General features: G+C 33.5%; 1 pseudogene; it reads left to right on the forward strand.

The window, feature by feature from the left end:
* Positions 1-7,932: 7,932 nt before the first annotated feature.
* On the forward strand, positions 7,933-12,557 carry LOC114098575 (olfactory receptor 51L1-like; annotated as a pseudogene).
* Positions 12,558-13,518: the final 961 nt, after the last annotated feature.

A 13,518-nucleotide genomic window follows, 5' to 3' on the forward strand; every position in this document is an offset into this window, starting at 1 on the left:
TCTTTTAATAGTTAGCTTATGGTCCCTACTTACAAAATGTGATGGAGAATTTCTGCTCACTAGTCACCTTTGCTATAGGTAAGAAATGGTTCATTCTCAAGCCTTAAACAGCCTAATGGGGACATTTGTTTAAAAAAGTTGTATTATATATTTCACAAAATATATGTCCTGAATAATTTCTAGGAATCTTTTACCATACCAAAATTCTCTTCTGATCCTTTTATTTCTTTTAACAAAAAGAAAAAAATTGCTTGTAAACAAAAGTCATCTGTTCCCATTAAGTACTGATAAACATAAGATATACAAAAATAATGAAAACATGTTCCATGCATTGGTTATGTCAAATCTTTGTTTTATAAATCTCATTCTTTTACCTTGGTTGGACAATAAAAGTAAGTTTACTGATTTTGCCCACTCAAGTGCCTTCCCTTTGTATCTCCACATGAGAAATCTGAAGAGATTGTTTATTACTCATAAACAGCCTAAACTGCTTTTATAAGTTTAAGAAATTGTGCAGGGGTGAAGAGTGGTAGGTAGCGATATAGCATTTAAAGCATCCTTCTCCTGAGTCTAAGGTCCAAAAAACTCCCTTGCTTTATTTATGTTATTTCTCATACTTCCTTCATCTTTCAGCAAATTTCTGAAAATTCATAACAGGATAAAAGAACTTGTCCAGTTTCTCACTGCAACAGAAGCTACCCTAAAATAGAGATTATCTGAACATCAGCTTGATTTTCTTCTAAATATATTTCCACAAATAAAATTATGGCTTTGGTCATTATGACCTCCCCATTGGTGATTCTGTGAAGAACAAATTTCATGATTCTGTTATGTATCTGTGCCTGGATAACTGTGTGTATGTTTGCCACCATTATTTCAGGCTTCACACTGGGGAGTTTTCCTGTGTCACCTAAGGACTCTTGATTGCAAGTCTTCTCTCTTGATTATTTTTTGTTGTTGTTATTTTTTTTTTCAGCTTTATGGAGGCATAATTGAAAATCATTGTATGCATTCAAGTGGTACAAAGTACTGATTTGATAAATTTGGATCTCCCAATCTCAGAAAATGGAAATGATCTGAGGAATATGTACAAAGGTGATTATAAAGTACCGAAAAGTAACATACAAATCTGAGGTTTTACATCTGCTGTCACAACCTTCGGAGGAGTGGCAGGACCCACAATATTTGGGGGAAAACATTTGAATGGTAAAGCATATATATCAAGACAAATAAGTTGAAGTTGAAATGAAAACTAAAGTCTATAGTCATACCACCCTGAACATGCCCAATCTCATCTGAAATGAAAACTCAAGTCAAATGAAAACTGAAATCTGAATGTTTTTAATAAATTTCTTCAAAATTCAATTGCTCTTACTAGCTCTTGTTACTTAAGCATTTGATTATTATCAATTTTCAGAAAGTTCCTGGCTTGTTTTGTGTTGAGAAGGGGGTGGAAAATACTTTAAAATAGAGAAAAGGAGCCCATTGTGAAAAGCTTAGTGGTTGCCAGCAGAGAGGGCACTGTGGTCAGGGAAGACAAAGCTTGGAAGTCAGTAGTTCTATTCCAAAACTGTAGTATTCACTTAGGTTAACACAGATCTGATTTGTGACCAATTTTTGTCATGTGGCTACTGGACTCTCATCAATAGAATGCTGAGGAATATTAGAAGGTCTATAGCTTTTTCTAATCCCAACACTCTTGAATTTATACTTGTACTTTTACATCTGTGAATCAATACGCATGCATATATACACTCAGAAATTTAAAATAAAAGACACAAGTAGAAAAATATGTAAAATATTTTGTGCAGTTTAATTTACTAAAAATTAAAAAATGTGCATGCACATTTTAACATTTAGAATAAATTTCTACTAATATTTGACAATAAGACTCTCTGCATAAATTTTCTGTTTGCTATAGTGTTGTAATACATATTTGCTGTCTAATGTCATGAAAATATGAAAGAGACTATAACAGGAATTTAGGAGGTATTAATTGAGGTCGCAACTCTAACATAAGAACTTGTGAAAGGAGCAGACTTCATTTTCAGGGTAAAAACAATGAAAAGTTGAAATCAAGGTTGACCCAGTCCCTCTTTAGGCCTGTGATTCCAACCCCAACATTTTAAGTGGCTGCACATGGAGGAATTACCTATGGTTCATGGTAAAAGAGATCCGTTTCCTCATGATGATTCTCCAACTAAGAGGTACACTTTATGAAACAGTGAGCTTCCTAGAACACCAGAGCCCCATATGGACTCAGTTTGATCATAGACTGATCTGCAATCTTAGGGAAAATGGGTTTAAGCAAATTTTATTATTTGAATGAAAAGTATAATTACTTTTGTAGATTAGAACAAAAATTAAATTAAAATTGTGCTCAACTTCTCTTGTCCAGTGGTTTGCATACTCTCTTGAAGTCGATTGTTTGGAATTATGTATGTTGAAAGTTCGCACAACTATGCTTTTGGTTCCCTGTACTTTTGGTAGGACTATTGTACATATTGAATACCTTCTGTGATAGTTAAACTGGATTGTAAACTTGATGGGATTAAGAGATGCTTTAGATTAAGAGGCTCTGGGTTGTCGATGAGGGTGTTTCCAGGAATGATCAGCACATGGGAGAGCAAACTGAGGGAGACCCACTCCAAATGTAGGGGGCACAGTGCAAGAGATCCTGAGCCTAGATGGAATTAAAAGATGGAACCTGAGGGGGCAGATGCAGAAGTAGGATGGATTCTTCTTGTGCAGGTGCTTTGATTACTACTTTGTCACTCAAGAACATCAGACTCAAAGTCCATCGTTCTTCCAAAGTGCTCCCTGCCCACATACTCTCCACGAGGTTACCAAGCTTTCTATCCTGGACTGGGCTGCAACACTGATCTTTCTTCAAAGCTCCAGTTTCTTAGACTAAATAACTACTGGCTCCTCTGGGTCTCCAGCCTAGAGACAGCCATTGTGGGACTTCCCAGCTTCTTATCCTGTAAGCAATAAAATGAATCCCTTTTTAATGTACATAAATGTATATACATATTCTCCATTGTGTTGATTCTGTTCTTCTAGAGAACCCTAACTAATACACCTTCTATAATCCTGGCGCTAACTTAAATGCACATAAATATGAGTTAAACATAATAAAATGAGAAAAAAAACAATTAATGAAAGTATTAATGGATTATCCCAGGAGTGGTTTTGTTATAAGAGCGCACACTCTGTTTTGTCTCACAATTTGATGCCCTCCACCATGTAATAATGCTGCGTGAAGTCCTCCCCAGAGGCTAAGCAGATGCTGGTGCAATGCTCTTGAGTTTATCTTTACAGACTCCAGAACTGTAAGTCAAATAAACCTCTAGTCTTTATAAATTACCCATTCTATGATGTTCAGTTATAGAAACAGAAAATGGACTAAGACAAAGGTGATAATAGGAAGACATCAGATATATCTCCCACTTTTTCTCTGCCTTGAGTGAAGTATCAAGCAGTCACTGTGTCTTCTCCATTGTCCTATTCCATAGTGGGAAAGCTTTCCCTTTGTGACTTCAATTCCCCTGTTTTAGTTTGAATTTTAGCCTCTAAGAACCTTCCTTCATTCCACTAGTTTTAGGTGTTTGTTTGTTTATTTTGTCATTGTTGATTTCTGGGCTATCATATTTTCTTATTTTTAGTTCTCCCTACCTCTGTTTTCAAAGGGTCTCAAAAGATTGGGTTCTTGGTTATTAAAATAATCCTTACAAAATATCCTCAAAATAAAAATTTGAATTTGAGTTGCTAATTCCTCTGTAATTCACACATTGTGCTTTTGTCTGTTGAACTAAATGGCTTGGATTCTGTTTCCTTGACTGTACCCCAACTAGTGCTGTTAACCTATATACCTCTCATGTAGGCAAATAATCACACTTTTGTGATATTAGGCTTCTTTTTTCATCAAATTGTTACTTTAGAAAAAAACCTATAGCCTATCTCAAACTTTGGTGTTTTATTCCCATTATATTTTTGCACAGTATATTTCAAATTACAATGTACTTTCCAAGATTCATACTAAGAATGTAGCCACATCAACTCACTTTGAAAGTTTTTTAAGTTATCTTCATTAATAACTAAAATTTTGGGCCCTTGGGTTGGGAATATATCTCAGTTGGTAGAGTGCCTGCCTCACATGCACAAGGCCATGGGTTCAATCCACAGCACCACACACATAATAATAATAATAATAATAATAATAAGAAGAAGAAGAAGAAGAAGAAGAAGAAGAAGAATTTTGGAATCATCCAGTCTACCTAAACTACTATAAATGTTGTTAGTCAACATCAACCTACTTGACATCTCATCACATATCTTGAACACCTAAAATGTTTATGTGGCTTTTTAGTGAGATTGGCTTTATAATCTTCATATCTACCATAAAACAAAGAGCAAAAAGAGCAAGCTAAAAAAGCTTTAAGAACAAGCAAAATGCTTGCTTATCTACTTACTCTAGCTAATGTAATAAGGAGGTAAACATGAGTATATATTTAACATGATACTATCCATAGCACCAGGACTTGATTAAATAAAATTTTTAATAAGAGATGTGGATGAAGATTCCGATGTGAAGAGATGAATACTGTGGGTAAAAGCACAAGAATCAGATCTTTATATAGGGTGATAAAAGAAAATAGCCAAAGGAATTTTGTACACTCTAGGGAATGACTCACAGTAACAGTGACTTGGAAGACATGATTCTCTTGGGGAAAACCATTAAAGAATTCAGATGCAGACCAAAACACACACACACCACATGCATGCACACATACACACAAATAAATACTGACTCCTAGACATAATTTTAGAAACATTCCCTTTATGCATCTGCTCCTGAAATACTGATATATTATCTATGGTGGGAAACCAGGTATCTCCTTTGTTCCTAACTGAAATGGAATGAAAGTGGAAGTTTTAAATGGTAATTTTATAATTAAATTAATTTCAATACATTTATTTATGAGGTATCACATGATGTTGTTTTATATATATATATATATATATATATATATATATATATATATACATTATCTAATATATAAAACAGGTCAAACATAATCTTTTCAAACATTATCTTTTATCTAAGGTGAAAAAATTTCAAAATACTTCTAGCTCTTAATACTATGCAGAACATTATTGTTATCTATAGTCATCCTACTATACATTAATACACTAAAAATTCTTACTACAACAAAAAATATAACTATAACTTAGTACCTATTGATAACCCTCTTCTCATCTTTCCCTCATCCCATCAGCTTCGGGTGAAGACCATTCTACTCTCAGCTTCTAGGAGATCAACTTTTTTAAGATTCTACATTTTATTGAGATCATATGATAATTGTCTTACTGGGCCTGGCTTAATCCACTAAGCATCATGAGCTCCAATTCCATTCATGTCATCACAAATAATAGGGTTTCATTTTTTTAAATAGCCAAACGACATTACATTGTGTATATGTAGCAAAAAATGGTAGTTCTTTTATCCTTAGATGTTGTTTCTACTCCAAATCTGTTTGTATAACTAGACAAACATCTGTGGAATGCTACCTTGTTTTGAAGTCTCTGGTTCACTCTCCCATTCTAAAGATACACTTTTCTCTGACTCACCAAGTTTCTAAAATGAGCAGTGAAAGTGTTACTTGCCCAAAATAGATAATAAATACATATGGAATGATGTGCTATTCTTATTGGAAAAATTGTTGGGATCTAATTTAGGAAATTCATATCCCTCAAATTTCCCTTAATTACTTCTACAGGCAGCAACCATGGAATCAAGAAATCTGGTATTTTAATATAACAAAGAAACAGATGGCACTTTCCTGAGAAAGAGTATTAATACCCAATATTTCTTTGAAATTTCTCAAAATAAAGCAATGTTTTAAATTCTTGATATGAATTATCTAGTCTAGTCTTCACAGCACTCCTATGATGACATTATTACTGATATTGTCTAACATTTGTTGGCTTAAAATCTAATCCTGAAGCAGTTAGATGATTTTCCCAATTTCATGCAGCCATTGAGACCAAGCAGAGAACCTTTGCTTTTCATTTTCATGTAATGAAACGGTTAGTTAAGGAAATCAATACCCAGTGTGTCAAAACTGATTGGCTGCATACTCTTTTTTCCACTAAATCACTGACTTGCTACCCAATAGTTGTTGCTGAGGAAAGTTATTTCATTTCTTAAAGCCTGATACCTGGCCTGCAAAAGAACTGCATTTTTATATAAATTTCATGAGATGATCTTATAAAATGTTATAGTTCTAAGTATATGGTATTATTCCTTTCAATAAGAATTTCTTATTATAAATTATAGCTTTTATAAGCAAGAAAAAACATTATTGTGAATAATATAATGTTCCTAATATAATGCTTCCATGCAATCAATTCATCAAAATTTAACTTATTAAAACATGATTATGATCATTTCATTGGCAATCTCCAAACACATGTGCTCACATATATACACACTCAAAATTAGTACTTTTACCTATATTTCATTATTTGGATATTAAATAAAAACTTAAAATTTTTTACCTCCCCAGCTCTATTTCATGTTACCTGTTAAGCCAAACCTTTACCAACACATGGAATCTTTTATGAAAATTAGTATAGATTTTGACATGTTCCTCACTTTTTGCTTAATGACTTTTACTTTTACACTGTTCTCCCTTTCTGGTAAATTCCTTTCTTGCTATACAACCCTGTATGAACACTTTGTTTTCATCCTTAGGATTTCAGTTTAAACATTACCTCCCAGAGAGCTTTCCTTAGTGTGTGGTACTATATGTGACTCTTTATTATTGATCAGTAATTTTATTTACTTGATATTTTATCTACAAGGGACTGTGTCCAGGGTGGGCAGTTTCTTTGGCACATAATCATTTTTAAATATATTTATGATAAAAGAGATTTATATAGTTAACCAAATAGATATGTATTTGGAGACTTTAAAAGATAATTTACTCAGCTCTACATCTTTACAATATTAAAAAAAAATTCAGAGAGCAGAAGCAATTTAGCCAGGATCACATAGCTTTTGTCAGAGGCAGAAATAGAATATGTATTTCCTAATACTCAATTTTGATATATGGTCAACACTCATAAGATACAACAAGGAAAAAATATAGAAAAAGTGGAACCAGTAATTTATCCTATTTGACCTTGGGATGATATTGGTTGACTAATTTCAGTTTAATCAGGGGAATGAGACGGTGCTTCTCTCTGCTAGAATTGGAATCCTGTCTGTATATATGACATTACATTCTCTGTTTCTGTCATCTAACTTCCTTGAGAGAAATACCAAGTATTTTTCCTATCTGGATTAAAAGTCTAGTGTGGGTAAATTAAATTAAACAGTTGATACGAGTTTCATATTATGATCCTTGTACAGTAGTTTGCTAGTTTATGCTTCTCTTTTACTATAGTTTTAGAAATGTGGTGAAGAGAATGTAGGTAGTAACTTGCATGAGTGCTTAACGTTGGCTTCATGAAGTAAAGATAGTGGTGATGGTATCCTAATCCATGCTCTCTTATTCTAGGGGGAGAAGACTATTGACCTCAGTAATCAAATAGGACATCATGATTTTTTCCGACATCACTACCTACAGATCCTTCCTTCTAACTGGCTTCCCTGGCCTGAGGACTCTCATCTGGTGATTTCCATCCTGTTCTGTGCCCTCTACCTAGTTGCCCTTTAGGTAACAGCACCATCATATTGGTGATCCGGGTGGAAGAGTCACTTCATGCACCCATGTACCTTTTTCTTTCCACACTGGCTGCTGCTACCATTCCCACTCTTCTTAACTTTTTAGGTTTAATGTTCATGAGATAAACTTTGATGCCTGCTTGATCCAGATGTTCTTCATTCATGTTTTCTCCCTAATGGAGTCAGGCATCCCGCTCACCATGGCTTTTGACCGTTATGTGGCCATTTCCAACCCACTTAGGTACACTACTGTTTTGACTAATGCAACCATTGCCAAGATACTTGTGGGGCTTTTGCTACCAGCTGTGGCTGCTGTCTTCCCAATACCATTTTTCATTAAGTGGCTGAGGTTTTGCAAGGCCAACATGCTCTCACACTCCTACTGCCTGCACCCAGATATCATCAAGCTCTCTTGTTCTGACTACTGCATCAATAACATTTACCGCCTCATCATGACCTTCCTCACCTTTAGAGTGAACTATGTATTCATTATTCTGTTCTATTTGAAGATTTTAGTCACTGTATTAAGCATTGCCTCCCAGATAGAACAATTTAAGGCCCTCAACACTTGTGTCCCCACATTTGTGCGGTGCTACTGGAGGTGTCTATTATCCATCATTTCAGGAAACTTGTCCCACCATTAGTGCATATTATTATGGGTTATGTATATGTCTTGGTCCCTCCTATTCTCAGTGCTGTTGTATACTGCATTAAAACAAGGGAGATATGCACACGTATTCAGAGTAATCTCCTGAAATGGTTACAGAGAAGAATTGAGAGTTATAAATTTATAAAATAATTTCTCTGAAATTAAATTCTAACTTGACCAAAGAAAAAAACATACCATTGACAAATTTTTATATGTCCACAGTTCTTATGCAAATGGTTTATTTCTTGCTATTCTGGAAATCTTTAAAGCTTTAAAAATATTTTTATTGGCAAATAATAATTGTACATAGTTATAATTGTGGGTACAATATGATGTTTTGATGATGTTTTGATCATTGTGTGATGATTAAATCATGGAATTTAGCATATTTATTACATCGTACATGTATCATTGTGATGAGAACATTCAAACTCTTCTAGCTATTTCAATACAAGGCAAAATTCTTTTTTATTTTAAATTTATTTTTTTTATTTGTTCTTTTTAGTTGTACATGACAGTAGAATCTATTTTGATATATTTATACAAGCATGGAGTATACTTTATTCTAATTAGCATCCCAGGCTTATGGATATACACAACATTGAGATTTTTTGTGGTGAATTTGTATTTGTACATATTAAAGGTACATGAGATTTACTCCACTTCTTTCCTTTGAATATTGTCACCTTACTGTGCAATGGAATACCAGATCTTCTTCTTCCTATAATGTATTCATAGATTTTTTCTCCCACATCCCCTACTTTTTCTAGCCAATAGCAACAGTATCTTATAACATTTCAAGGAGCTCGCCTAAAATCAATGATTAAAAATTGTATTAAAGCTAGGCACAGTAAAACATATCTGTAATTCCAGTGGCTCAGGAGGCTGAGACAGTAGGATCATGAGTTCAAAGCTTGCTCCAGCAACTTAGTGAGGTCCGAAGCAACTCAGTGAGACTCTATCTCTAAATAAAATACAAAAAGGGCTGCAGATGTGGCTTACTGGTTAAGTTCCCCTGGGTTCAATCCCTGGTATCCCTCTTTCCCCCCAAATTGTATTGATAATAGGCAAGTACGTCATAATAAATGCAGTCAGATAATGCCATATATGTATGGAAATTGGTGGATGTACTAGAAGTTTTGTAATATAAAACACAGGCATCCATTGTAGGTTGTGTCATAATGTGACATTATATTAAGTTTGCATTCTAAAAATGCTTCTTCTGGAATTTTTTAAACTATTAAGCCTTGAAATTGTATTTTATTTTCTTAAGTTTCATTTGTTGGAGTTGAGCTTTTTTATATGCTTATTTACCATTTGTATATGTTTCTTGGTGAGAAGTTTGGGTATTTTATTCATATTTTAATTGGGTTGTTTGCTATTTTTTTTAATCTTTAAGAATTCTATGTGTATTTTTCACAAAAGACCTTTATCACACTTGTTTTTTACAAACATTTTCTCTCAGTCTATTGTTTCTCTTTTCATTTATTTGGCAGTATCTTTTACAGAAAAGAAATTTTTATTTTTCATGAAGTCTAACTCATTAATTATTTCCTTTATGGATAATGCTTTTAGTATTATATCTGAAAAGACATATTATAACCAAGTTCACTTAGTTTTCTTTTATATTTTATTTTTAAATTTAGGTTTATGATCTCTTTCAAGCTAATTTGAGAGCAGAGTGTAAAACCAACACCTAAAGTCCTAGAATCATTTTCCTAACCAGCCTCATACCAGAACACTAACACACTCTGAGGCTGGATATAATATGTCAAAGAATGTCCAATACTGTGAATGGAAAATGGCAATGATATGATATCTGGTGGCCCGGTGTCTGGATTTGTTAAATTTGTTCTTTTTGAATAATTAAGTGGGTATTTTGAACTCTTTCCATCTTGCTTATCTCAAATTATCCAAATTCAAGAGTTATGGATTAAAGAAAAATATATTCCATTCCTGCTTCTGAAGTTCATTCCAGTTTTCTGTTTTTGCCATGAAAAGTCTTGTGATTACAGTTAAGTGAAAAGAATTGAAAATAATACTCAAAACTGATATTTTGATAAATTGAATAAAACAATTTAAAAAGCAGTGACCTATAGATGAAATATGTGTGTGTGTGTGTATATATATATATACACAAATATATATATATATGTGTGTGTGTGTGTTTGTGTGTGTGTGTGTGTGTGTGTGTGTATCTTTTCCTCATCACTGGGTCAAGCAAAGTACCATTTTAAAGAGGAGGGTATATATAATTGTATAGCATAGGACATTCCCTTTAATAAAAGATTATTAGATTCAGGAAACATTTGAATGGCCATCTCAGCCAAGTTCCTATATCACATTTTAAAAAATGTATCCTCAGGAATTTGGGGGAACAATGAAGCTGTTGCAACACTGATCATGAAAATGCTCTTATTATTGCTATATTATGGATTTTACCTAAGCATTCATTTTTCAGATTTCCCCCCATTCCCTAATTCAATGCAAGCAGAGGAGTATGCCCAACTGGATAATTGCTGTATCATTATAAGTTAGTTCAAATGGAGGTCTTTGAAATTTATTTCATAAATTAATGAGTAAATGATTGATAAGAACAAATGATCTATGTATAATTAATAAAATAAAATAAAATGGTGGGCAGATGTTTCCTAATTTTTGCCTTTAATTGTAAATAAACTAATCATATATGAAAAACAAATATGTACAACAACTCCAAAGATCTTACTGATTAAATTCAAAGATTTCTAATTCTTTCATATTTGGTAAAGGATGCAAATATTATTTTAAAATTTTATAAAAGAGTTGGCAACAATTTTTCTGTATCACATTATTTTCATGCATACAACTCTTACAAATCCTGTTTTAAGGTGAAACAAGATGTAAAAAACACTTGTAATAATGTAGCACTGTAAGCTCAGTGAGAAGCATATAATTTAGAGTTTCATTTAAACACAAATGCATCCATGGATTTGCTTATTAAAAGTAGAATTCATAGATTTTTTTTAACAAATTTAATAAAATGTAGATATGATTTTTAAAATTGAGGCTATATCATTTGAGGAATTAATAATGTTGAGTAGATCTCCTTCTTAGTTTTAGAAGATCAAAATGTATATAAACTAATATAGGATGTTATCTTTCATTGGCAGAATTAGCATCAGTTAAAAATGCATTGAGTAGTAATTGAATTTACAGTGTAATCACAAATGATAAAACTCCACATTAAATATTAACAGTTTTACTTCAGACAATGTATTTCATTTACAGATAGATATGTTATCCTATCATGTTTTTTTTTCTTGTCAATGGTACCAACTCCCATCTTCCTCACCTTCCTGGACAAATGGCATCCCTGGGCTAGAGGCTGTGCACATTTGGATTCCCGTACCCTTCTGTGTCTATTTCTCATTACCTTAGTGGGCAACATGACCATTCAGACCGTTATCTGGCAGATGAAGATCCTCCATATGCATATGTACCTCTTCCTGCTATTCTACCTATCTCTGATTTGAGACTTTTCCTTTCCATCTTTCCCACCATGCTGAGCATCTTGTGTCTGAATTCTCTGAATACTCCTTATTCACACCTTCCAGGATTTTGAGTCAGCCATCATTCTGGCAGTGGCCTTTGACCACTATGTGGCCATTTATCACCCATTGCATTATTCCTCCTCCTTTACCAATAGCATCATTGCCAGGATAGGTTTCGGTATTGTTGTGTGAATCTTGACTGTGCAAGTGCCTCTCCCCATGCTCTTGAGGAGGCTATGCTTCTATCAATAGCATTTTTAGACTGTTTCTTGTACTCTCTACTAGGGAACTTGATTTTCTCCTCATTCTACTTTCCTATATGTTGATTCTGAACACCGTGTTGCACATTTCATCTCACAGTAGCCACCTTAAGGCTCTCAACACCTGCATCTCCCACCTGTGTGCTGTGATCCTCTTCTTCACACCCATGATCTGCCTGGCTATGCTGCACCACTTTGGCCCAAGCCTTTCATCACACATCTATGTGACCATGGCCAACATGCACTTCCTCATTCCCCCTGTGATGAACCCCATTGTATATGTGGTGAAAACCAAGCAGATGCAAGATAAAATACCAAGGCTTTTCATTAAAAAAAGGACTTGGAGAATCAAGGTGCCATTTATAAAACCCTTTTTAGATTGATAGTATAGAATTAAATTAAATCAGCACCTGGCAATTCTACGAGGACAGATAAGTAGGGAGATCTAAGTATGTATTTTGTCAGATATGTCTTTTTTTTCCTTCTAGAATTATCTTACAATTTAGTTACAGAATTTTAAAATATTTTTTTAATTTTTAATTTTTTAAATTTTTTATTTGTTCATTTTATATTTACCTTACAGTAGAGTGTGTGTGTGTGTGTGTGTGTGTGTGTGTGTGTGTATATATATATATATATATATATATATATATATATATATATATATGAAAAGACAAGCTGTCCTGACACTTGCATGGCTTTGTCCACTATCACAAAATACTGAGCTCCAGGGCTAGGTTTCCTGACATTGTGACCCCCTTTCTCTCACCTCTTCCAAATCTAACCCAGATGATACTTTGTGTTTCCCATGTTCATGTTCTATGAAAAATTGACTTGTTAAACTATCCCATCTCTCTCTATTCTGGTAGTATTTCTGACACAAAATGTCATTTAATAACTTTAAATGATTGACTCTCACCTTTCGAAGTGTTCAAGGGTCATTTTATTTTTCTCCTCTTGCTTTCCCAAGTCTATATATTTAACATTATATATATTTAACATATATATTTAACATCTATATATTTAACATTATATATATATGTGTGTGTATATATATATATATATATATATATATATATATATATATATAGAGAGAGAGAGAGAGAGAGAGACAGAGAGAGAGAGACAGAGAGAGAGAGACAGAGAGAGAGAGACAGAGAGAGACAGAGACAGAGACAATATATATCTTATTCTAATTGGGATCCCAGTCTTGTGTTTGTACATCCAGAATCTTGGAATCAACTGAAGGAAAAACAATAAACAGTGCATTAATTTTCTTAACGCTGGAAAAGACAAATTTAACACTAGTGTTTGTTTAACATCATGTTTACTTGTTATTTTTAT

The sequence above is a fragment of the Marmota flaviventris genome, chromosome 9 (assembly GCF_047511675.1).
Source record: "Marmota flaviventris isolate mMarFla1 chromosome 9, mMarFla1.hap1, whole genome shotgun sequence".
In the NCBI taxonomy this organism is placed as follows: domain Eukaryota; kingdom Metazoa; phylum Chordata; class Mammalia; order Rodentia; family Sciuridae; genus Marmota; species Marmota flaviventris.